The sequence below is a fragment of the Trachurus japonicus genome, chromosome 21, assembly GCF_045865225.1.
Source record: "Trachurus japonicus isolate A0001 chromosome 21, Traja_1.0".
In the NCBI taxonomy this organism is placed as follows: domain Eukaryota; kingdom Metazoa; phylum Chordata; class Actinopteri; order Carangiformes; family Carangidae; genus Trachurus; species Trachurus japonicus.
The window spans coordinates 21,357,498-21,384,687 of record NC_140927.1 but is presented as its reverse complement, the minus strand read 5'-3'; the positions used below and the strand labels follow the sequence as shown (position 1 = coordinate 21,384,687).

The following is a 27,190-nucleotide window of genomic DNA, read 5'->3' as shown; positions in this document are numbered from 1 at the left end:
TTTAAATAGTGAGACGTGTGGAGGGATTGGAAAACGGACTGAAGGGGTTTACAGTGACAAGTAAGGCTGAATCGAAGAGTTGATCTGCCAATAGAGATGTGAGGTGGGAGGAGACGCTGGTCGTGGAATTGCTTTTACCCAATCCTGTTTTTCTTTTTTTCAACTTCAAGTTTTTTGAGAAGTCACACTTTTCGGCATGGTGAACTCGTATAAATACTACATTACCCATGAGCCTTGGCCAAGTTCTGAAAATAAATTTTCATTTCTCCTGTAAAAGCCCAACACGAAAATACAAAAATTAAATCAGAAATGTAATCTCTTTGTTTCTTGTCCAAGTGTTATCCTCTAATACAAGAACGATGCTACTTATTTATTTACATGTCTTCTAAATGGATCATCACCTGGTGAGGTTGCTACTGTAGCTTTTTACCTGAGCCACTGTTGGAACTTGGAAACTGAGAAAGATTATAGTTTGTCGCCTCTGACGGTGTTTGTGTGTGCATGTTTGTGTGTGTGTGCAGAAGGCTGGGGTTTGGAGGGGAGGTTACTCATGCATTAACACAGACATAAACAGATCAGCATGTCTACAGTATACTGCTTCACTTGTGCGTTACGCCCACAGGAGGCATCATCCTTCAGAAGAGAAACAGGCGCTGTAAGTGAGCAGTCTTTCCTTCATTCACACCCCCGCCTCTTCCCACCCCAAACAGAAAACACACTTATCTGTGCTGGGGCCACCTGCCAGCGCAGGCCTGTCCTTTGTGTGGATGTCTGTATAAGCCTGGGATTCTGTTAACCTTTCTCCCCAGGGAGGGCAGATGCTTCTGTACAAGCTACTGGTAGACTAGATGCTAGAGCAGGATGACATACAGACTAGTCAGAGACAGGAGAAAGTACATCACTTGTCATCTGTGCAGGTAAAGACGGCCGAGGCCCCTCAACACTTCTGGGTTAGCTTCTCTTCCATTAGCTTTCATTGTTTACTGTTATATATAATTAAAGTTCTTTTATTCTTTCTTTCATTATTAGTTTTCTTAGCATTTGCCTTAGCATTGAATAAAGGTTGATACCCAACAAATTACTACAGTAATAATGAGAGAGCTAAGAGCTATATCTAAATTAATAAACATGCCTCTTATGGAAACCCTAACCCAGTGTTTTTCAACCTTGGGGTCGGGAATTCAAATGGGGTTGCCTGAAATGTCTAGTAAAAATATTTTTTTAAACTAATTATTATTATTCTTTTATGATTTATTAAAAATAAATCGATTAAAAACACCACGCACAATCTGAAACAACTGTATTCTATACTTTAACTTTCTTAAATATAAATTGAGTTAAAATAAAATGCAGCATATAAAAATATGGCCGCGATCACGTGACTGCACATAATCGCCAGAAATTTGTGTTGTCAAAATGGGGTCACGAGCCAAATAAGGTTGGGAACCACTGCCCTAACCCTATACTCTCATATTTATGTAAGCTTCATGCTAACTATGCTAACATACAATTCCAGTGCTCTATGAGTCAGTACATTTGGTGTTGTACATCTGTTAAAAACCGTGCATTATAGAGAACACAGAGGAAAAATTATCCTATTGGAAAAAAGATTTTGGTAATGTTGCAGTCAGTTTCAAAGCAACTGTTAAAGTGCATTGTTGCCATAGCCACTGTGCTGCACCACGCTAATTAAAGCCTAAAAGCTACACTAGCTTTTCATAGATGTATAGCTAGCAGAGAGATATCTGTGGCCTGTGACTTGAACATGATGTTTATAACTGGGAAATGGCAGAGCTGTAGCAGCAGAGCAGGGGATACAGTTTGAAATTGATCATGTAAATAGGTTAATGTCTCCATGAACCACTGCTGGAAGGAATATAAAAACTGTCAGTCAATAACGTCACCGTTGTGTAGTCGGTGTCAGTGAAAGTGCAGGAGAACCGACCTGGATTGAGCCGTTATACCCCCAGCGTTTGAAGAGACACTTGAGAACAGTTGCAGGCTGAATGGATAAAGCAACTTGACAGAAAGCAGGAAAAAAGCTTTTTCTCCGCCAATATTATAAACGATAAAAAAAAAAAAAATGTAACAATAACAATCAAGTTCCCTTGAGGGATGGTTGTATTTCTCCATCTTAGAGACATCTTGGGACAGCTGGCCTGAAATTACCGCAAGTCATCAAGTGTGTTTTTGAAATCTCATGTAGAACACGCTTTGAGGATCTTAGTCATAAACAATAATGAATTATATGGCGCATGTCAGGACCTCATTAGTGGTTTGTGATACTGGGTTGTTCTGTAATGTTGTGGTCGATTCTGTTTACACAGTTGTTAAAGTGTGGATTGATAAAGAACACGGATGTAACTCAGTCTTCTCTCGAAAGGCTTTAAGTCAATGTGCACATGCTTTAGCTCAGAGGACGGAGGGAGACAAACATAATCTGAGGCTTCACCTTCTAGACCAACTGTCAGATGTGATTGTAGGAAAGTATTTGGGGGGCTATTTTCTTTAAATCAAATGGAATTATGTAATCACTGCGGCTGTCCAGCAGGAGTATGTACGTAAGAAGTGTAATGACTTTTGCATGTCTGTGTAAAGGAGCTCTCAATCTCAGAGGTCTGAATGGGAAATGCAGCCCATCTGCTGAACAAGGCAGCAGGGATAGAGATGATTGCATCACAGGATCATCCATTAGTGCTGTCATCTGGAATTCACCCAGGGACCACAGTGCAGCGAGCTGTTTGGCTCGGACCAGTTCATTTAGCAGCACACAGCGTCTACAGCAGCAACAGTCTATCAGTGGGTCAGATGTGTGGGAGGTTGAGAGTCACTCTCTGAGCACCGCAACTCTTATTTTTTTTTACATGAGGCAGCTTTCAGGTTAAAATTAGAGATGCACTTTTCCTCTTCTTTTTGTTTGCCGTAAATGGTGTTGATTGGCATCATCTTTTAAGTGTATTTTCTCAACATTGTAGTTATAGCAATGACAGAAAAGCAATTTGTCAAAGTAAAAATCCTTAAAACAATTATAACCTGCAGCTCTACAGAGCTTTATTGCTTCTTTCAGCTCATTGTTTTGGGATGAAATTGCTCACACGTTCACCTTCACACCTACAGGCGATATAGAGTCACCAATCAGCCGAGTGTGCATGTCTTTGGACTGTGGTCGGAAAACTCAGAAAGGACTCGCAGAGGGAGAACATGACAACTCCACCCAGAGAGGCCTGATCGAGGCCCGGGAACTGAACCCAGAGCGTTCTTGCTAGCAGGATTAATTACATTAGACCTTTTGTGATTTTAACCACCACATTTTTAATATTTTGCTGGTATTATGACACAACACTACTGACAAAGTAGCATTACAGTATATAAAATGTTCACTCGTTCAACAATCATCACAGATGTTTCTTGTCTATATCAGTTTAATGTCTTACTGTACTCAAAAAGAGCCCTACAATCACACTAAAAGCAAAAAAAGAAAAGAAAAAGGACGTTACATACATTTTGCACTGCATCCAGCACTTTCCACATTATTTGTCCTATTGAAACAGACGTTGCAGAAAAAAAAGTGTGTAACCTAAAGAATATGAGCTTTGCAGCGCAGCAGGGATCATTATACAATTTCTGCTTTTATGTCTTCAATTATTCATGAACAGAAGGCCACTGCCAAAAATTTTACTAGATGACATTAAAATTATTGTCTGGAATAGAAAAATCTTGCTCATAGCACAAAACACACTTAGTCCAAGTTGTATGTTGTGCGTCACTTTATATGTGTTGTTTTTGAATTCCAACATTTCATGTGTTGTGCGTTTTGGGGAAAAAAAGAAGAAAAAAAAAAGCTCCACATTTACTGCATTTCTTGTCAATGAATTTTCAGCCTTTTGTCAGCTAATGAGCAGTAAGCTGCTTGGCCTACTAACGAGGTTCTAGTGGCTGTTGACTTGAATAACAACATGTTAGTTACTGAGTGGAGAGAAGAACAAAGACCTTCTTCTTGTTACTGCTGCCTGATTGTTCTCAGCCTTTCTCTGAAGACAGCTCCTAATATCATCTCATAATCTGCCATCCTCTCCTCCAGATGCCCCCGCCACCGCTCGCTTTCATGCCTGACTGTCGTTCAAAGCCTAATCATTAATGTGATTTATTTCTCGCTGTGTATTATTTTGTTCCTCTAATTTGTTTGGGTTTTTCAGCATGGGTGTAAATCAGAATCAAAGCGATTGCCACTGCTTTTCCCTGCCACCTCTGTTAATGGCCTGTCTAGAGGAGGCTTGCGTTGAGAAGAAGCAGACCTGCTGTCTTCCTAAATCACCTTTCCATCCTCTCCCCTCGTCATAAACACAAAGAGCCCATTGGCTACCAGCACAAACACCTTCTCTGACCGACCCCGAGCTATAAATCAGCAGCTCTGAGCGACTGCAGGGCCAAAAAGTGAAAATTGGCACTGGTGGAAAATAAAATGCCGTCATTAATCATCATTAAGTCAGTGAAAGTTTTGATACTGAAGATATTGTGGCTTGACACTTTTGCCAACAATACGGTTTGACACTTTTTAAAGATATAAATGGGAACAAAATCTCAGGAACACATGTATCCCGGAGATGAGGAAACTGAGTGAAACAATAGAGAGGGGATGATTGTCACCTGTCCATCATGTGAGGAAGGCGAGAAGCTTCTCAGACGGCGTGATGCGTAATGTGATTGGACAGAGCTGTGACAGCGAGCTGTGACCTTCAGCTGCCTGCCTATACCCAGCCCCACCTCGCGGGGTTCTGGGAGGGATGTCAATGCTACTGATCAATGGGGACATTGGCACTCATCATGTCAAATCCGCTCCATGTCCATTTCCTGTCTCTTTTGTCATCAGGCCTGCGCTTTTTCCTTCCGCTAGTCAATCACTCAGAAACATGAACCGAGCTGCTCACGCGTCAGATGGAGAGAAGTGGTGATGTTGCATAAATTCACCCTCATTTTTTTTTTTTTTTTTTGGCTTGTATGTAGTCTTGGTTTTTTATTGTGTGTTTTTTTTTCAAGACGGCTGTTTTTCATCATCTCAAAGCACTCCGCAAACTATATACACACACACACGCGCACACACACACCACTATGAGTGCCGTACACACACACAAAAACAGAATTATTCGTGGAGGCACATAGCCACAGCAGCCCTAAATGAGAATTTCACCAAACAAACACAATCAGGCCCCTATTACATTTCTCTTTCATGATGCTGAAAGGAAATGCAAACGAGATTAGATAACACAAAGGCCACAAGGCTCATTTCTCTCCTGTGTCTGGAGATGGCTAAATGCTCTAATTCCCCTCTCTCCTCAGCTCCTCAGGCCAAGTCCCCCTTTTGTTGAACCCAAACCAACTACATTAATGTAATGTAAAATTGCCTCTCGTAGGAAAGTTTTTTTTTCTCACACTCCCCCCCGAACCCCACCCTCTTGTTTCTGTTAGACTGTAAATTTACTGAGCACACACCACTCTAGCTTTAAGTGGGCATGGCATTGTTTTGAACCGCGCAATTATGTAGAGATCTGTCCGTCTGCCAGAGGTTTTGATTCATGGCGCAGCCTCCACAGTTAGAACAATCGGAGGAGTCTGAACTGGATCTAAACGGATAACTCTGTACAGAGAACAGGCAGCAGGAGGAGAAAAAAAAGAAAGAAAGAAAGAGTGCTCAAGAAGTGAGAGCCTTAACGTCACAGCTGTTTGCTGGTTCACAACAGCAGCGATAAATGCCTGCTACATAACTTCCCTTAATCAGATTGGAGCAATCAGCCTGAAAAAGTTTCCCATATGTCGTTGTAGTTGAGCTGAGATGGTTTGGGGAGGGAGGGAGGGAGGGAGAGAGGGAGGGGGAGGTAAAAGAAAGAAAGGGAGAGAACAGGAGTGGGGCTAATTTAGAAAGGGGCTGATAAAACAGCGAGAGAAAAGAAGGGTGAGCGGCTGAATTTGAGAAAGAGAAGTGCCAGGGTTACAGCCAGGACACAGGCCACGGAGAGGTTAGTGTGTCTGGCTACAATTAGCCAGTCGGAGGAGAGATTGAGATGATGCTTCAGGGAGCTATTGGTCCTCAGTCATTAGCGATTATTCAGTGAGAAATTACTGACTCTGAAGGCAACGTGTGGCTGCGCCTGCTAGTTTACTAACACATGTTTCCTTCCTCCACCAGAAGCCATTCAGCTGAGATCCAAATCAGAGAATACTTCATGCAGGAAGTGTTTTGATAACACATGTTTACGTGGGTTTGTTTTCCTCCCTGATCAGTTTCTAATATCGACGGCCTGAAATGAAGTCTGACATCAGTGGCGCTTTTTTAAATTAAGCAAATAAAACGTAAACTTTGGAGCAATAACCTGCCACAGCTCCGTCTCACTTTGCCAAAGACCATCTTGGAGAATGCTGATTTTCTCAAGCGTGGCAGCAGTCTGCGTTAATGTGGGTTTGCTTAGGAAATCTTATTAACTCTGAGCACTTTATGAGATGTGGTTACAATTGTTTAATTAAATAAGCATTAGGGGGTGTTTTCAAACTCATAAAGAAGTTATTCCATTTCCTTTGCTTTCAACAATCCCAGAAAATTGTGTGATAATTAAAACCCTGTAAGTGTTTCATAACAGAGAGCACAGTTTATGCCCGACACTTGCTCTCTTTCATAAACATACAGTTTATGGAGCGTACAACATGGCCAGAATAACATCTCTGCAGGTCTGCGCTGATTTTATTAAAAGGGGGTCCTCGTTTTCCTGAAGTGACCAAACTTTTCTTAACTGCCAGTAAACACAGAAGGACACACACGCTCTGCCGTCAGCACAAACTCACTTACCTCATGTGACTCCTATTAATCTCTACGTTAATAATAACACAAAGAAAAACATGCAACACTGACTGGAACTGTTTCACATCCACCCTCTGTTTGGTTTTTATCAGCCCTTCATTCAGCCACTGCATATTTGTTTGTTATTGCTGCTGATGTGTAATGTGGTGAACAAACACATCTGCAACTTGGCGCAACATGCAATTCTTTCAAAGCCTCAGTCACGCTGTATCCAGGGATCAGGCACAAACACTCATAACTCAGGCTCAGAGATGCAAACACAAACGAGTCCACAGGCACACATGTTGTAGGTTTCTGCAGATACCTGGCAGAGTTGAATGGGAGTGCTAGGACTGATGATCCTACAATAGGCATAACAGTAATAATTGGGAGTGATCATGTGGTTTGCTGGCCTTGTGTGCTTGCCCACAGCTCGCCTCAGCCCCACTCAACATCTGAAGGACCTAAAGTGCAAACTTAGAGCTCCAGATGTGGCTGTATTACTCACTCCAGCACACACACACCTGATTTATACCCTGCTCTTACAGCACTGCACATGTGAGCACACACCCACATAATGTTGTAGCGCGGACAAACAAATACACACATACGCCAGTATGCATGCATGCATGGGGAGAATCCCCTAACACACACTCCCACACCCTGACATTAGTGCATGCATGCATACACACTCACAAGCACTCACAAATAAAAACAAGAAATCAATGTAACCTGTAATTTTTACAGGGCTGATTTGAGTGTGTGTGACAGGCCAAATCCAATAGCTGCAGCAGGGCTGACAGGCCTGACATGAGCCTTGCCTTGCCGGCCCCTCAATTATGCATGGCCCAATGTTTCCCCGGATCTTAATTGAATCACACTGTCTCAAACTTGTTATTTCTAATTTGTTGCATTTGATTTCTGACATCAGCGCTGCTGTGTCATGAATTATGCAAACAGGAGGACCTTTAATTGTGAGTGTTATTAAAACAAAACTAATTGCAGATGATTAAAATGTGACTAGGAAGCAGGATGTTGGGGGGCTTCACCCTGACATGGCTTTGCTACTACTGCCAAATAATGATTAGGTCTCACGCCTGTCTGAGCTGATGGTGTTTTGTGGTTGGGACTGTAACCTTCGCTGGAACATGTCACATGAGGGATGTAGTCAAGTGTGGTGGTGGAGGCGCTCGTCTAACAACATGTGTGTACATGCTGGAACTTAGAAACACAGGGATATACAGTGTCAACACAATGGGAGAAAGCAGAACTACTGTAATTTATCATTCTAGTCACATCATATAATGCCTCTCACTTTTATTGATTATACTTCATGCATTTTGATTAGTTCTCCTTCCAGACACAGTTTGACTGTGCGTTAAATACATAGAAAATTGCTTTCAATATTGACATTTTTGAGGCTGACAATATACAGACATTGACATACAACGAGAAGCCCTTGGAATTCATTATTTTAAAGTGTATTGTCAGGCAAAAGTAATAAGGCCTTCTGATTAGATACATGAATGTGGAATAGAGAAAGCCACATAAAAGTCCAATAAGTCAATATAGCGAAAGCCTGAAACATTCCTGAAGAATTGCCAAATAATAAGGACTTGATATAGAGGAATAAAGAGTTTAAAATGGTATGTAACCTTCTCTTGGGTGAGTAAGAACCTTTTTTTGTTGCTCACCACAAAATCATCTTTCTCTTTTAGCCCCTGTTTATGCAACTATGAGCGGTTAAGCAGAACATGATTGCAAAATAAGATGCCGTGTAAAATAATTGTGCAATTATTCCAATAAAGTCAAAAACATGCATGTGTACAGTTGTAAGTGGTAAGATGAACCCTCTTGCTCTGCTCATAAGAGATTTAACAGTTGAATTGTGCCTGCAGGGCAACAGCTCAGCACCTGACTGTAAGGTAGGGATCCTCACGGCTGTGCTCCATACGGGACGCCGGAGATGTCTGGAAGTCATTTCCACATGTGAGGAGGCGGGAGGGAGGGCACACTTTAGTTTCATGAATGTTCAATCAATTCAATAGGACAGCTTAACTTTCTCTTTCCCTCTCAGAGCACATTTATAGGCCCACAGGCATTCGCAGGCTGCATTCAAAGGCTGACTGCGCCTCATACAAAAGCAGGGTAATTTCACCTTTTGGGGGTGGGGGGTGCAACAGCTGAAGTCTGTAGTGAAGTGGGGAAAAAACAAAGGAAACAAAGCTAGCTGAAATGAGCTCCAGTGAAGGTGATCATACTTCATTTTGATAGGTGTGGGTTTTTGTAGGTTGCTTTTTCTTTTTTAATTTTTCTAAAGCTGCGTTAGCTATGTCACTGCCGATCTGTGTGCACACATTCCTTATCCCCTGAGGATAAACCCCACAGACTGGTGATCGCCGGATCCACTTCTTGTGCCACCACAGCTGACAATTTTGAGTTTTAATGAATTGTCACATCATTGAATAGTTTGCCATGATATTTGACACAGATATTTATGTTTCCCACAAGATGAACCATGTAAACTTCATCGTCCCAACAAGCTACAGCTAAACTGATAACGTTCCCTTCAGCCATTGAGCAAATGTTACTTGCTCAACTAAGCTGCACCACAGGCTTTACATCAGGATACCATGATTAAGTTTTCATAAGGGCTGTCAAACAATTTAAATAATTAAATCAATTGCATGTGTCCAAATTAATCACATTTTTTTTTATTTGTTGAAAACGTGCCTTTAAAAGGATAGTTTTTGATCATTTTAATAATAGTTGTATTTAATAATGGATAAAAAATGCTGCTTTATGTGAATGTTACTCAATCATACATTTATACATTGACTAGTATAATGAAAATATTGCCTTGAAACCCACAAAGGCCTAACAAATGTGCTCAAATAATATCATGATGGCACCATCCAACTGGTAACTCTTAGAAGATGCAGTTCAGCTCAGATTGGTTCATTCAATCATTCAGCCCTGGTGGACACTTAGATCATCAGAGTCAATTCTACTGTGAAACAAACCCAAGAGAGGCATGAGTGTCCCCGTCCATGTAGCAGAAAGACTGAACGCCTACAATATGCCTACAATAACTAGCTTTAAGCTGCACAACAGCCACTGTGGTCACAATATCTGCTGGATTGTAGACTTTGGTGCAACACTGGCAACTGATTCAGACTATGGGTTGGGCCTAAGGCCAATATAAAAGAGCATGTGTCTCTCATGGGTCAAGACAAAAGTGTCAGCCACTGTAACTTAGACAGCCCTATTATCATGCTGTATTGTGACATTCCCTCTCGTGGTTTTCCTCAGAAAGTCTCTCTTTTCCATGACAACACAAACATTCAGCTCTGATAGCTCCCATTAGGTGAGGACTGTGTACACTATACACCTAAGATGACATAACGTCAGCCTCAAACTAATGCTATCGAGCACTGAACATTTGGTAAAATGCTCCACTCCCAGCAAACACAATCATCTCTAACCAGCCCAGGTCCAGAAGATGAGGCAGGGAATATATACATTTCCTTGAACTGCCAAACCCTACCTGTCAGATGCTTGTGTCTCAGCCAGGGCCTAAAAAGCTTCATCCTCATTACGTATGCATGCTAAGCAGAAGGTGACGTGACCTGCCAATTCAAAAAGTCTATCTTTGCATAAAAGTCCATGTCAATAAGCTGCCTCAGTGGTTGGGCTCTGTCTATATGATAAAGTAGCTAAGTATATTTTGCCCGTGCCTCCAGGATGGCTGCAGAACCTTGTCTGTGGAGATGACAATTAGAGTCACTTTCCACCCAGGTTAGGCCAGACAGGCCCTGTCAACCACCAGGGGAAGAGAATGGAGGGAGACAGAGAGTAATATGTGTACCACTCTGATTCTGCTTCACCTCCTGATCCTTGCACTGACCACCAAGGGATGAGGAGGAGGTGGAGGGAGGAAAGTAGAGGAAAAATAGAAGCAAATACACCACAGCAGTTAGTGTGGCTCTATTTCCAGTTTTAAAATGGTTATGAGCTGTCACTGAGGCATTCCTATATTTTTCTGTTACCATGTTTCTCTCATATCAGGTTTCATGGACTCTCAGTGTTCGCCGACCAATAAAAGTCATGCAGGAATCATCCCAGGGATTTTAAAGAGCCCATAACGCACGAGACAATAGGAAATGATCTGGCGCGGCGTGCTTGAGACACACTAAGCACACTGCGATGCACAGTGCGTAAATTAAACATCCAATGGCTTTTCTGTGTTTTATTGCCGTGCAGTCGTCCAGCCGAGCAGCCATTACAGTTGATGTGCGAGAGACGCGGCGATGATCTCAGATCAGCTTTTGAATCTGGCTCACGCTCAGCCCCAATGTCTTCTTAACAAATCTAAAGTAGAGCAGGCTGTCAAACGTTTTGGCGCAGCAGTACAACTGTCAGGTTGGAGTGTGTAAGAGATGTGCTGCATGCCTCTGTGTTGCAACTTCCCCCTGAAAGGATTAATAATTTACATGGGATTACTCTAAAATTCCACCATTTGCCACAAACCTGTGTAACATTGATTTGTTGAACTGTCATAATAGCACATCACTCAAAGTAAACAATCATCTCCTCACCACGAGCTGGAAGTAAATGTCTCTTTCTCAGAGAGTCAGGCGTCGGTGGTGGAGGGGGAGGAAGAGGAGGGGAGGCTTTCACTTTCACCCCTTTCTCGTGGTTTCCCATCGAGTGGCTCTGTCCTAGCTGAGAGAGAGTGTATGTGGGGGGCGGGGGGGGCTGTAATTGCTGTCAGTCTCTCCTGAGCGCAGCCTTAAAGGCAGCTGCTGTTTCACAGCTGAGGAGTGAAAGGAGTTTGGGCTGTGTGGCTTCCCCTCCAGGCCTCTGGGGGATTTGGTGAGTTCTCTCCCCCCTTCTTGTTTACCTCTCATTGTCAACAGCGGCGCTTACAGTTTTTGGGTGCCGGGGAATCAGAGGGCTAAGAGCCTATCACACTCAGAAACAGAGAGACGGGTAATTGAAAAGATTATCCTCAACATGCCAGCTATGATTTGGAAGGTTTTCAAGTGGTGAAAGTTTCCCTCCAAAATATTGCACACAAATATCAAGACACAAAAGGCTTTCCCAAAAACATCAGTGCACAGATTTTGACATGTCTGTGTTTACTCCAGATGCCTTGTCAACCTCTTTGGCAGATATATATTCATCCAAGCTCCTCTGGTTTCCCATAAAGCAGCTTCTAACCTGACAGACTGTATCGTCACTTCATGTGCATTTAGAACATGCCCCATATACAAGGACTTAGCCGTCCCAGTCCTCTGACTGCACCCTGCTAAGAACAGTGATGTCAACGCTGAAGGCTTTCCATAAATGCATGCTTTTATATGTTGATTTTTTTTTCTCTTGAAAATACATTTTTTATATAAGCAATCTGCTTCTGCATGGCACACGTTCATCCATATGTTCTTGTACGCTGATGTTTACAGGTTGTTAATTGCGAAGGAACACATTCACATTCTGAAACAGTCTCTGGCCGACTTAATCCCTCCTTATTGGCAAACATTAGAATTCGCTTTAAGTGTTGCCCACAGAGGTCAAATCCCCTCTTAGGGTGAAAAGCTGCAGGAAATTGCCTGCATTAGGGAGATGTATTGGTGTGAAAAGATCCCATGACATGCTGCTGAGCAGGTCAGCTCTCTGCTATTTGTTCCTCCCTGCATTCCCTCTCTTTCCGTACACCTCGGTAAAGTAGTTACAGGAATGTCTAATTAGTTTATATGAATCCAGTCTTTATTGATTAGGGGGGCATTTGCCAAGTTCCTCTACAGGACTCTGCCTCAGATTAGTAATTGAGTGGTTAACTGTCATGCTCTTGGATCTACCTGAGGGTGGATGGCTCTATGGATTTATGTAGCTCATACAAACACCCTGTCATCAGTTTGTTCCAGCGCTTTACAATTTGTCACGTTAAATCATTGCACAGCGTTGGGCTTAAATAAGCTTCATCGTCTTCTCTGTAGCGGATTACGATGATGCTGTGACGTTGTAGCTCAGTGCTTCTCAGGTTGGACAAGTTATTCACATGTAGACACCTCTCTGCAGATCGCTGCTCCCATACACTTTTTCATCAGTAGCTCTGCTGTCGGCTGTTTTGTCTTTTACACTTGTTTTTCTTCACTTGTTTTTGAAGCAGACGATACAGACTATTCTGTTTTAATACTAATAATGTTATAATATGTTATGTGCAGCATTTCATTGTGAAATAATTCATTTGAAAAAGTGACTGTATTGTATGCAAACATTAAAACTATTATTCCCAGATATTTTCATCATTCAGTGACATGTACTTTTTTTAGGGTTGTTGATTGATTAAATTGTGCAATAGAAATTGATTGCACAGTTTTTATTTGTTCAAAATGTATCTTAAATTGTTTAATAATGGACAAATAGGTTTGCTTTATTCAAATGTAACTTCAAGATCAGGATAGCACTGTCCAAGTAACTGTTAGCAGAGACGCTTTAGCTTATGAATGCAGCTGATTCATTTCCGGCAACTGACTCAAACTACAGGATGGGCCAAAACACGTTATTATCTTGTTTTCCACGACAGCACTCATCATTAATATCTAAATATCCCCATGTGAAATATACTTGTTCTTTTTGCATGTTTCTATGTTCAGCGATGTTAGAGCCAGTATACAGACGACACATGTTTTGCACATGTACAACAGACACATAATCAGTATTAATCATTTTTTGTGAAACATTCATTCACACAGAGCACAAAGTCTAATCCATGCAGCACTCCCTCATACATGTCATTGGAAAACGAATAACGACATAAATACTGAGGAGAGTCTGTGTGATCCTGGCAATGAGTTTGGGTTCTAGATACTAAAGCCCCTTTAATGTGATGGAGCTGATAAAGTTGATGATTTGGCAGCAATGTGTAACTGAGACGCCAGGTTCTGGTCTATACCTGCTGTTTTCATTTAGCTTTTCATTGAACTGAACCATGCATCATTCTGCGAAGCGCGTAAACCTGAGTATGAGTAGAGTAACTCTGCAGGAGAGCGCAAAGAGATATTTTTCTGACAGTGTAAAATGTATTTTTCAGATTTGAAAAAAAAAAACCAGTATATAGCCTAGGATAGAGTTGGGAGGTTCCTCTAATGAGACGCAGCAGGATACTGTTGCATATCAGTGACTTTGGAGAATATTGTGTCAGACTGCTGCTTAATTTGACATATTGAACAGCACATAGATTCAGTCTATTTGCAAAACAACCCCAACAGAGGTTGGGAGATGCGGTTAATCAAAATCATATTTAAATCAACTTTTCTAAACATGTCAAAACGGAGTCTTTAACGGTACATCTGTGAATCTCAAAAACACCCCAAAATAATCCATCCATCAACAGAAGAAAAAAAAAACTCAAACCCTCAGATGTTAATCAACACGTTTGAATTAGTTTTGAAAGTTAATGAGTTTTTAAGCAGCCTCTGGGACTTCCCGTCAATAAACTACAAACTCATTTTATTTTCTCTTTCAAATTCCCATAAAGAGTACTTCCCTTCCAATGCCGCAAAGCTTTACTTTGAAATGCCTTCACTTTGATAAGAAATGAATTAACGCTTTGGAAAAAGGCACAGTGGAAGCGGGATGTGATGGGCTCCTCTGCTTCTGTCTGATACATATTCTAATTGCTGAGTGCTGACCCCTACTCCCACTGATGAGCAGCCAGACAGATTTTGACCTTGTGGTGTGTGTGAATCGATGGGAAGTTGATAAAGCCAAGTTCATTGCTGCCTAACATAAAACAAAGCTGATTTGTTTACCTAGCTAAGCCCGCGCGTGTCAATCCCATTACGGAATGATTTATAGACCAGCACCCAATGAAATTGTTTAAAGCAGATTAGGTAGAGCCAACGATCACCACTAATATGACAAGCTGATATGCTGTGACAGGTAACCAAGCAAACAAGTTCCTGAAATTCAGATTGAATTAGAAATCTAATAATCCTACAGGGAGCACCAGATTTAATCAGGAGAGGAGGAGGAGGAGGAGAGGAGGAGGGAGGAAGAAAAGGGAAGGAGGAATGAGAAGAGGGGATGTATGAAGGATGCTGGGTCTTCAGCCACATGGGGGGAACACCACCTCTTTTGTGATTTACTTGTCAGGACCCATCATTCAGTGTGTGTGAACGGGAGAGAGTGAGAAAAAAGAGGGAGAGCCTTCTCCATACTAATATATGACTAGTCGTTTCTAGACAGCATTGATAAAGGAGATTATCTTCTGATATGTACCCGCAAATATCCATTCTCTCTCTCTCTCTTTCTTTCTCCGTCTCTATTCACCTCCTTTACAAATCTGTGTCTGAGACTGCGTTTCAGAAATTAATTCAGTTAAAAATCGTATTATAATATCAAATATCCCAAGAGAAAATATTTGTTTTTAGCTTTATACAATATGCATGTGGTGTATTGTGTTACATATGAATGTGCTGCCATAAATAGAAATATTAATGTAATTTAATGTACAAAGACTCCACTAAAGGATACAAGGAGCCAGTGTCCCTCTCAGAATGATAAAAGACTCCCTTAATGGTATGGATATTGCGTTCCAATAAAATCTTGTTTAAGGTCATAGCACAACTGGAACATCAAGTATTTAAAACTAGAAAAGTAATCAGAGGATGTAGTTTAAACCCCACTAATATCTCTGAGAGTTTCTACATATTCATCATTTGTCTGTTCGGCCCCTTTCTCTGCACACACACTGTGTCTTGTTTATTTGAAAATAATGAGAACAAAATGAGGAATAATACTTCTTTTCCTGGACACATTAAACTGATTGTATCTAAATTATGGTATTAATGTTTAACTAAGGTGCATTGTTTGGACATTTGAATATGCATGATGATCATTATATTTCCAGGACATAAAAATGTTCTACATCTCGCCACGTTCATAATACGCATGTTTAATATTTCTGTTATTTCCCCCCCCCCCCACTGAATGCAATTAAAAACTTTTGATAGATATTACTCTCTCGGCTGAATATTGGTTACCACAATGTAACCAAATGAATCTGCCACATTTGTGCAGTTTAATGCTTGGATATACATAATGGCTGCAAAGTTAAGGATATCAAATGGATGATATTCTGTAACTGGGATATGCATAAACCTGTAAGAGTTTCATATATCACCAAAAAAAATCCTGACAAGGACTAGAGCAGCGTTGCTCAACCTCTTTAGAGAACCAAAGGGGTGCGTTTGCTTTGCATATGCATATCACAGACACAAAAATGCTATCAAAACTTTCCCTTATATCCCTTCCACATACAGCTGATTAAACCTCCTTCCATGAATGTCAGCATTCTCTTTATTCCTGTGATGAAGGGACATGGAGCAGAGGGGTGGTGGGGCGGTGGGGGGGTTGGAGGGTGGTGGTGGGGATTGAGGGATGAGGGGAAAGACAGAAAGTTTCAGATGGGGACCTAATTAGGAAGCATGCAGCCCAGTTCTCTCCCCACTCCTAATGAGGGGTTTGTTATGGCGCGGGTGAGCGCTGTGTGTCACGCCGAGGCCGAAGAGGAAGAGCGCGGAGCGTCGCGCAAACCGACAAGTAGATCCCCAGCGCAGTGTGATTCTACACCTGCAAATCCCCAACACATTGAAACCAGGCCTCGTTTGATGTGCTATTCTTTTCATGTTGAGAAACAGGAGGGACCGAGGAGCAGGGACCTAGTTGAAAAGAGGCAGGGGGCTTGGGAGGAGTGCCGGGGTCTATTAGACGTTTTAATAATGTTAATTAATGAATAATAGGGTTTGTAATGAGCTACCGGCTGCATTTTATTCATGTGATTATCTCACCCGCTCTCTAATTCTCTCTATGAGCACTGTCAAGGGAGGGCGGCGATCAAGTGAAACACAAACAGACACACATACCTCACTTTCACGCACACACAAGAGTCACACATGACACACACCAAAGTGTTCACTGACAGAAATCCACATCTTACATGTAGCGTGGATAAAGCCCCTCCACTGAGAGTTAGCACAGATTAGGACGCAGTCAAACAGTCAGTGGTTTGGTCCAGCAGCCCCCTCCCCAACTCACCCACCCTGTGACTTCTAGACCTCCACCACAGGAAATGAGAGCATTATCAGCCACCAGTTAGGCCAAAGGGTGATTTACACACAGGCCAGTGCACATGTGTGCGTGCAGAGATACACACACACATAGATGTACACATGATTTATAAGGGTTAAACAGGTGGGTATGTCTTTTTTTTCACCATTATCTCTCCTCCCTGTGGTGTGAGAGTTGTCCCCGTCCAAAGTGAGGGAGGGATCCGCTCCCCCTCTGTCTCTCCTTTCACCCTCTGCGACTTCAGTCTTTTATTATCTGGTGCTGAGAGCGGCTGAAGAGGCGAGGAGCAGCCACTAGTGGGCCCCAGGAAGACATCTTCACTGCTCCTCCCATTATCTCCCCCAGCAGCTCTCCCTTTATCTGAGCTTCACTCTCTCCTGGTGTTGTAAGGTTTTGGAAAAGGGCCTGTTGCCAGAGACAGTTCAATAATAATAATACAAATAATAATAAACTGAGTGGATGACGGCCAGTGCTTAGAAAAGATTTTTGAAAACATAACAATGGGGTTTGGACTGAGTCGGTGTTCATTGATCTCAAAGTCTGGATGAATGAGTCTGAGAAACTCGAAGCAGAATATGTTGAGTCTTCAAAAGCCTGTGAAAGAATTTCATTCATGAAAAAGTAAGAATGTTTATGATCATAAAACTTTGACACCTGACATGCATTTAACTCAAAATACACACACACACACACCAGCAGCAGCACCTGACACTTTCCTAGCCGCCCCAGTTCTGAGCCATTTCCACCCCATCTCCCTTCACTTTCTATTGATTTTAAAATCGATAGCTGCACCGCCAGAGCTGTCTGTATGGAACAGTGTTACACAGAGAGCTGCTTTTTTATTTTTTTGGAAAAGGGAAGGAGTCTCAAACTACAACATGGAGGCCAAGTCTTCACACTTCACAAGCCACATAATGATGGAAATAGATTAATGAGGTCAGTCTGGCGACGTTATCCGCGGTGATGAAGAATAGAAATCAAGTGTGGACTGAAAGCAATCACAGAACTCTTCCTTCAAAGCGGACACCTGAAAGATTCCCAAAGCCGGCTCCATCTGTTTGCCCGGTGTTGTAATGAAGTTATCGGTGGGCGTTGGACTTCTATAAACCCCCCCATCCAGGTCTGTAAAGATTCTCATTAAGCCTATCCTCATTGTCAGCTGAAAACACAAAGTCGGCCAACATTGTTTCCATCCTTTCTTCCTCTGCTTCTCGTTCCCTCACTCCTCTTTTCTGGGAGCGAAAGAACAAAAGGCAGTCGGGGTCCCAATCAGTGCCTCATGAAGGGGGGATCCCACTCAGGTCTTAATCAGTGCTCTGCTTAATAGAGCAACACTTCCCAAATATTATTAACCTCATCTGTCTGCATTAGGCCCTAATGGCCTCCCTCTCTGTGTATTGTCTTTGCAGCAGCTGGTAATGTACATATATATTAATCCACTCTCTCTTCTCCTCCGCCGAGAGATTGTGCAGCGCTCTCTCGAACAAACGGTGCCCTTCAGAGAGCGAGGCAGACACAGGTTAGGAAGCCACTAATTAAATGTCAGACTTGACAGATTAAAATTATGAAATTTAAAATCTGCAAGTGGCTCTTTGTCATTGTCAAATTAAGGGGTGCACTGTGTGATGAAGGGGAAGGGGACGGTGAGCTCTAATGGATTGAAAGGGAATGTGCTTTAGCAGCAAGCGGCTCCCAGTGAATAAAGATTTGCCGCTTCTGCCTTCGGTAGCATGGCTGCATGTTCAATTCCTCCATATTCTCCAAAGTCTACGGGGTCGAGGGGTCACCCCAATGGCTGCCGAGCCCATCCTGACCACTCCATTTAGATTTCTCATTCCTCTAGCAACACAAAATAACCGGCCATGAAGCCAAACGCTGTGGAAAAGCTATTCCACCTTTGGCTTCCCGTATCACTGCGTTAAGCGCAATGTATGGAGACGTCAGCAGTCATTTTTATCTCCTTCATGACCCATCAAATCATTGAGTTTTGTGAGGAAATAGCCAAGAGGAAGTGCATTTGTGAGGATGTGCTTTTAAAAAAGAAATAAAAATCTCAGTAATGTGATTTCAAGCCCAGCCTTCAGTGAGGTTTTCTTTCTTTTTTTTATGCAGCAATTCATCTTCCAGCACAAGCATGAAAAAAAACCTTAACAAACTTGCGCTGAAAATCCTCCTTGAAACGCAGCACGTTTGTTGAAAGCAGTAATATTGTAAGTCCTTTACTCTTCACCTACGCACAGACAAAGTGCATCATTGATTTGATTATGGCTTTATTCAAACCTGTTTCCTACTCCTCCACAGTGAAGCCCGGTGCAGGGTCTGGCAACAGTATTTGCTTTAAGCAGAAACCCTGATGAAATAGAAATAATGATCTAATGCCATATCAGGGCTGTTTCTTTACACAGCTGATGATTGGGGTTCAAAGCGATTTCAGCTTTGACCAGGTCTAAATGTATTTGGCCCCGGCGAGGTTGAGGCCACACGCTGTAATAAAGCTCGGCTACGAAGCGGAAGCAGCAAACACTCAACGAGGATCAAAACAGCGGCCGCATAAGAAGTGACAAGATCCAATTAAATTTAATTACTCCAGCTGTAGTTTCATTTTAAGTGACAATTTTGATTAAGGTAGCTACACACACTTAAAGCTAAAAGCAGAGGCCAAATTGTATCGGAGTTAACAGTATTAGTGTGCGCGCAACCTTGACTAGCTAATTGGGTTTAATTAAAGCAGGGCTAAGGGGACGAGAGGAACAGGTTCAATGAGGCAGACGAACAGGTCAGAGTCACGGCTCGGTTCTGGTTTGTGTTGCTGGTGTGTGTTTGTGTGCGTCCTTGTCGTACGTCTTCATCAATAAACCAGAGTGAGTAGGTCAAAACCTCGGTCATAACACAGTATATCAGGTTAATAACTTGATATTTGAGTTCAAGTTATTAACATGAGCTTAAATTCACTCTTCTCTCTTAGTTTCTTTGATTTCTTTACCATTTGTCTGACAAAAAAGATGATTGTTAACATCTGACTGTGATTTTTTTTTTACCATCGTAATGTATTGTCTTTGTCTCTGCAATCACTCATCACATAAATAGATAATCATAGTTACAATATGTTAGTTAATGTCTTTAATATGTATTGTAACATAAATAAAAGCTGCGTGTCATTGTGAGCTCCAGGCAAAACAGCAGTTTGAATTGCAGTTGCATGGTTGCATGGTTGCAGCAGACCAACACACAAGCTGCATCCTCTAATGCAACTGGCTCTATAAACATATGCAACTCAGATCAATACGAGACAGACAGAAAGATGCAAACTGTTCAACAACTCTGAATGCACCTCGAGCGTGTCTCGAGTGAGCAGTTGTGATACGATTTACCCTCCCGCTAATTAGATTTATTCTGCAGGGAAACAGCAGCCACTGCTTAACAGGAAACATACACATCAGCCCAGAGAACAGGGCAGTGGTGGCTGTTTAATATCAGTGTAGGTAGCTCATTATAAACACCCATGGTCACGTACTGTAACTTCATAAAGAGTGTTCTGGGTGTATAGAGTGATGAACATGGCTATTTTAACAGAGTTGTGTGCAATATCACTCCTTTATCTTATCTTATCTTATCTTATCTTATCTTATTCCAGTGTGTCTGTTTTGAGGAGGTGAACCGACATAACTTTATGTTTTCAGGGAGGAGTTGCATTTTCACCCTGTGTCTCTGTGTGTTTCTGTTTGTCTTATAGATTATTAAACGGAGATGGAGGGTGGATCACTCATCAGTTACAATCCCGACTCCTCAGCTATGCCCCATAACTATTAATAAGAGATAAGAGAGGGACAACATTGGCAAAGGTTGGTGAAAACTCACCACTCAACATAAACATGAACACTGTGGTGGAGTTGTACTTGTGTATGTTTCTAGATCATCTTAGATGAACTGTGTTGAGTGCTATATGGTATATAATCATACATTAATCAGAGATGTTGGTTATATTTCATTGCTTTTCTGATTATATTGAGCACTGGAGACCTCACCAAGAGACTGTTGCATGAAAAATCTAAACACATTCAAAGATGAGGAATGGGTTTGGTGTAAACTGCTCTCCTGTAACATCCTGCAAGGGGGGAAAGGGTACTCAAGAGCAAAAATGTTCTTTTTCTCATATCACATATCAAAGACAGTGAAGAAGATATTAAAAATACTCAGTGTTAGTTTTCATCATCGTGCCCTGTTGACACTGATGATGAAAACTTTTTTTGTGAAACTTAAATCACTTGTTCTCCACCTCCAAATGCTCATTCGAAAGTTAAAAATCTCACCTCTTGCACTTAGTTACAGTACAATAGGATATTGGCATGAATCACTGTGGGAAACATCATTCTGACAACAAAACGTCAAAATATATACATATGTGTGTTAAATAGTGCAGCATACTGTTCTGGAGGATTGGGTTTTGTTGCCCTACCTCAATACAAACTCAGAATTACAGCTCTACAGGGAAATATTGATCATTTTCTGCACAGACTTCACAAGGAGGATGAGACCCAGCAACTTGAATATATCCACAATTATTCTCAGATGTGATCAAAAGTATCCATCAGTATTAGAAATCAGTATTACACTGTGCAGCTTCACAGTGTTAACCCACTGAATTACCCCCAAATGTGAGATGACACCTTTAAGACTGGATGGTGTGTGTTCGAAAGGTTAGTGGGGAGTGTGAGTGGCAGGAAACAGCAGTTAGCCTAAGGTGCTTCACTTTTATAGTCACATGCTCTGCTGTAAGCACAGACACACACTCTCACCTTTACACAAAAGAGAGACACGTCCTCCACAGGGATGAGGCTCATCTGCCTGCCCTCTGGTGCTATGCACACTTTTCAAAGCACCTGCAGCATTTGTTTTCTCAGAGAGTGTCTGTCAATGAAAGATGCTCCAGCCTATTTGTCAACTTGTGTTGTGAGCAGGTTTGTTCTTCTGTGTAAGAGTTTTCCTGTCATACGGCCTCTGAAAATGAGGATGATTGACTCCATGTGATGTTTCCCATTCTCAAGGAAATGAACACGTAGTCTTGAAAGCAAATCTTCTTAGACTGTGGCAAAAAATACCTGCAAAGAAGCCAATAAAATGGTAATAAAAATGTATTTATTCATGAATTAAATTAGTTCATTTCAGTGCAGGGATTGAGATAATTCCTAAAACAAAAGAAATTATTTCCTGTTTCATGAAAATTAAGTGTTGAAAGTTGAAAACGGAAAGATTTACCCAGACTGACGTTCTCACAATATGTGCCAGTCTCAATGTGTCTATCAGTGGATTCATGCTCGCATGTGTGAATGTAAATGTTGTTAATCTATGTGTTAATCCTTCTCCATCTGTGCTGGCTCCACTGCTGCTCTGTTGCAGAAGTGTGGGTGGTGTGTGTGTATGTGTATATATGTGTGTGTGTGTGTGTGTGCTTGCAGGGAAAGGGTGGGGGGGCGGGGTCAGCCAGGTCAGGCCTGACACCATCTTTAACTGTTATTTACTGTGATTCCACGACAAGACAGATACCAGCTCCTACGACTCCACTGATGTATGTTAAGCGCGCTCCAAATTACCCGCCTGATGGATCTATTGATGGCCCATTCCAACCTGTCACCTAGTCTCCATCAGCCTCTCAGTTATCCCCCTTGTTCCTCCCCCGCTCCACCCCTCTCCCCCTTTCCTCCTCGCCCTCCGTCCCTGTGGGTCTGAATAAGAAATGAGGAAGCAGGCAGATAGAGACCTTTGTAACCCAGTGTGTGCTGCCTGCTACCAGACAATGGCCACCGCAGAGGCTGTCGCAAAAGTTACGCAGATCTACGTGAGAGCACAGCTGGAACACACACACACACACATACATTCATGCATGCACAAAGACATGCACACATGCTCTCGTCCCTGGAGAGACAAGAAGGGCAATGTAGACCATGACCGTGCCTGCTAACAGCCTCGTCTTATCACACCCTGTCATTTATTATTCTCTATACAGGCTGCAGCTCCGAGTAGGAGACCCTGTCATGGGGGAGATGAAGATCCCAGAGGTATCTGTTACAGGTCGTGTAATACGCTGTCACCTGTGTGCTACACTGATAATATCCTGCAAGCATTGATTGAGGGGAATCCAGGTTAACACGCTCATAAGATCACAAAGTGTAATGATCAGGGGAGGAAAAATCAACTCTTAAAAGACTTGTTAGTGCTGCAAATCAACAGCTACTCAATTTCAAAACTCCCCACAGGCTTTTCAAAAAAAAAAAAAAGAAAAAAAGAAAAACTAACGCTGCGTTTTAGAGTGGAGTTGATGATGGGCCCTGTGGTCCCATTAAGCCGAGAGATAAGATGAAGATGGTCAATATGGTGCGTGTGTTCTGGTGTGTGTAGTTGTACTCTGCTCTATCGGATAAATACCACACTGAATCTAGTTGCGCTAATTGACTCTCGCAGGCATTACTGGGATTAAGTTAGCTAGCGTCCAAAGTTCATTACACAGATAAATGCATCTCTTAGTCTGCTAAAGAGCCCTCATGCAAACTTAACTCCCACACAATACGGGCCACAACAAGGAGGTTTCTGACGCACAGTGTGTTCGCACTTCTGGGAACGCCCGAAACTCCAACAGGGGAAAGTAGCAAAGTAATTATAAGGTACTTCGATATATCTTACATTTTATTTCATCACATTTACATCCACTTGTTACTTTGCAGGCTAATATTTTCTGCATGTTACCTTATAGAATATGATGCATTGTGATAGATTCAACCACACAGCAGCTTATAAAGTAGTTATGATTAGTTCAACCTGCAATTTTAAAATCAGTGAATGAACATGGCTATTTGAATGAAGCTATAATAAGAATCTACAGATATCCAATGACACTCTGTGGGTGGCCCTTCTGCGTCATCAGTTGATGTATTTATGACAGTTGAGTACATTTTGCTGATAATCCTGTGTTTCTGCCTCTGAACGTGCAAAGAATGAAACTTTCTGAGTACACAATGTGTGGTGTAAATCTCTTAATTTGAATAATAACATGCATTATGACAGATCTTTCCAGCTGATGGGGCTGGAGCAAACAGCTGTTGATGACATCTGAGTTGATTATGGCAAAAGCAAGTTAACATGTGATCTTTGATGGTATTTGAAACACTTGCTCTCTTTCGTTCTCTCTCTCTCTCTCTCTTGCTCCCTCTTTTCTCGCTCTGCAGTGATGAGTGACACAACAGCAGGTGCTCAGAGAACCGTGGAGAGTGCTTTCATTTTGCCACTTATACAACAAATTACCCAGACAATGGACCTGGCGAGCCGGGACCCTAATTCAATTCCAACTGTTGACTCTGGGCATTCGCCTGCATGCATTCACCGGCCTTGGGAAAGGAGATTCCCTCCCTCCCTCCACAAAAAGAACGAAGGAAAAAAAGATGATGTGAACACAGTCAAACAAAATGAAAGGTAATATTCTTTATCTGGCCAAAGATAGGAGCAGATGAACTGCCCTAATATGAGCACAAATATGATTTAGGGATTCCATGCTTCAGACGGCCTTCAACTCAAAGTGATTTGGATCAATAGCGTTTGCTAGGCACAGCAGAAACGGTGAGGGAGAGAAGGAGTGAAGGGGAGAGAAAAGAAAGGAAAGGATCGAGAGAGAGAGAGAAGAAACACATACATTTCACAACGGGGGAGCAAGAGAGCACAGCACCAGAGCTGTAGTCAAATTTCGCTGGTGTCAAATTAATTTCCGTGTTATCTGGAAATTCAATTAGAAAGGAGGCCCCCCTCCCTCCCGCTCCCTCCCCTCGCTCTCCTCCTTTGTGAGTAAGAGAGTGTCGGACATCCCGGCGTGACAGATTACACTGCTCAGAGTGCATATCAGGCCGAAGTGTTGAGGCCCACTAATCCGCCCTCTAATTCTCAATTAGTGTAAAATGAGGCCATAAATCACGCAGACAGGCCGATCGATGGAAACGTTGTTTTAGGAGTGATTGGCAGCCTCCCCAAAGGTTACTGTTTAAGTTGGTTTAAGGTTACAGCTCTCTCCAGGCTGGAGGCAGGCAGGGTGTGTGTGAGTGTGTGCGTGTGTGCGCACGTGTTGGCTTGGCTTGTGGTTGGGAGGGCTCGAGGGGGGGTCGAACTCAATCTATATGATGCAGGGCCTTGGTCCTTTGGGGATACAGCAGAGGGACAGCACCAATTTTTAGCCCATCAGCCGTCCAATTTTTCTCCTTTTCATACCTGCTGTAGTAAATGAGAAACAAATTAAATTTCACCCCACTATCTCCACAGAAACCATTTAAATCCTTTATGGAAACCAAATTGTCCCCAGACAAATCGCCCCTGGTTCTGTGGAAATACACTATGGCGCTGCAACCGAAATAAATTTGTGTCACTCTGGATATGGCATTGTCTGTAATGCCATTCATTGGAAGATCCTGCTGAAAGAGAGAGGGGAATAAAATAAGGGGCACTTTTGGAGGAACAAAAGGGTGAAAAAGACCCCGGCTCTGCATTCTCTTTCTTACTCTCCTCTCCATCTCTCTCTGTCTTTCCATCCCTCTCCCTTGCGCCCACTTTTCCCTTGCGTAGTGTTATTAATTTTCGGCCAGAGTTTTTGCATTCATGAGGTTGAGATTGAAATGGAAATGAGGGCTGGCTGAGTGAGCAAAGTGAGCAGCCTCAGCAGTGGGCTGCGGCCAAACGAGGCCCCCAGCGCGCCACGCCGCACCGCCGCTCAGCCGACACGTGTCAGAGACAGAGGGGACTTGGCGGCCACCATCCAGCCTCTCATTCCCCCAGATTACCAGCCCCTGACATCAATCACTGCATCAGGGAAACAATGCATAAAACGGCCCCAACAAGGGCGATGAAAAATCACTGACAGTGCAGGAGTGGAGCGCGTGGAGGGAAGGAGGAGGGGAGGGAGGGAGGGGAGGAAGGAAGGAAGGAAGGAGGAGACCTAGTGCCATTTTACCTTCACCGAGCTCGGCGATTAGTCACATTCACAAGGGAGAAAGGAAAGAAAGAGGTAGACAAGGAGAGAACGACAGGGAAAAAGGAAAAAAAAAGACAAAATCAGGAGAAGTGAGGTTGCAAATTAGGGCCCCGTGTCAACAAGCTAACAGCTGGAATTGCTCTAATGAGGTGACAAGGATTTGTTCCTTTTGAATGCAACTGTTGATCTTATTTATGTAACAGGAACCAAAAAGATGGAACAAACAGTCAGAGAGGATGATTTTATTTTATAACACATCACCTACCAGATAAATTAGCATAAATAATTTCACAATATGCATTTCTAGGTGGTTTATTTGGCCATGTGTAGGCAGCAGGAATAAAATAGCCAATAAACCCGAAACTTAAACATGATCACCTTCCGTCTAGATAGACATCCTAGGTGTAAGTATTACAATGTAATATTAATTAACAGTAGGTTTCTGTCCACCCAACAAGTATAACTCCAACTCATGTGTTTTTTTTTCCTCTGTTTTGGTCTCCACCTGCTCCTGAGGGAAATATCCTGCACTTAATGAGCTGCACACTCCAGCCAGTGGTCGTTGACACTGTCTTTCCTACACTTGTGCTTGGCTGGAAGTGACACATGATGAGAGCAGTGAGATTGAACCAAACCATGATGAACACTGTCATGCATGTTACTACTGCATGGTGTGTGATATTATGATGTCTACTGTAGGTCTGCCTTTGAGTTGCAGCTGCACAAGGAGTTAAAAAAAAAAAAGGTGCACACTGAGGACACCAACACTGAACCAAACAGTGAAGCAGTGTGCCAGAGAAACCAAAACAACAGTCCAAAAGACACTAAAATGGTTCATTTAGCTGAGCAGAACTGCAGAGTTGATTAAAAGTTTTCTGTTGGTTCAACATCACAGGCAAAATCTTTCATGTCATTATTTGATTAATATTGTTTGTATGAAAAATAATCAATTTCAGCAGCTTTAAACTGAAACTCTAGGCGTGTTTTAAAGTTCGGAAAACATCAGTAATTTTATGAAAACTGCATCAACAGCTGATTCAGTTGTTTGTTGATGGTGTGAATACATGCAGGTAACGAAGCGTGGAGCCGTTTGTTTACATTCGGTTTACGGATTTAGCCTTTAAAGAAATGTTTGAGGGTGACCTGTCACTTACCTTGACTTTGTCCAGATAACTCTTTTCATTGCTTTCTTGAAAGGCTGCGGCTCTGGCTCTGTGGGG

The 27,190-nt window shown here is 42.4% G+C and overlaps 1 long non-coding RNA gene across 1 annotated transcript in view; it reads left to right on the top strand.

The window, feature by feature from the left end:
- The window catches only part of LOC146965206 (uncharacterized), a 55,548-nt gene extending 34,488 nt beyond the window's left edge, over positions 1-21,060 (top strand). Inside the window, exon 3 of the long non-coding RNA XR_015034669.1 lies at positions 20,700-21,060. This is a non-coding gene — a long non-coding RNA (uncharacterized LOC146965206). The remainder of the gene's footprint in view (positions 1-20,699) is intronic.
- Positions 21,061-27,190: the final 6,130 nt, after the last annotated feature.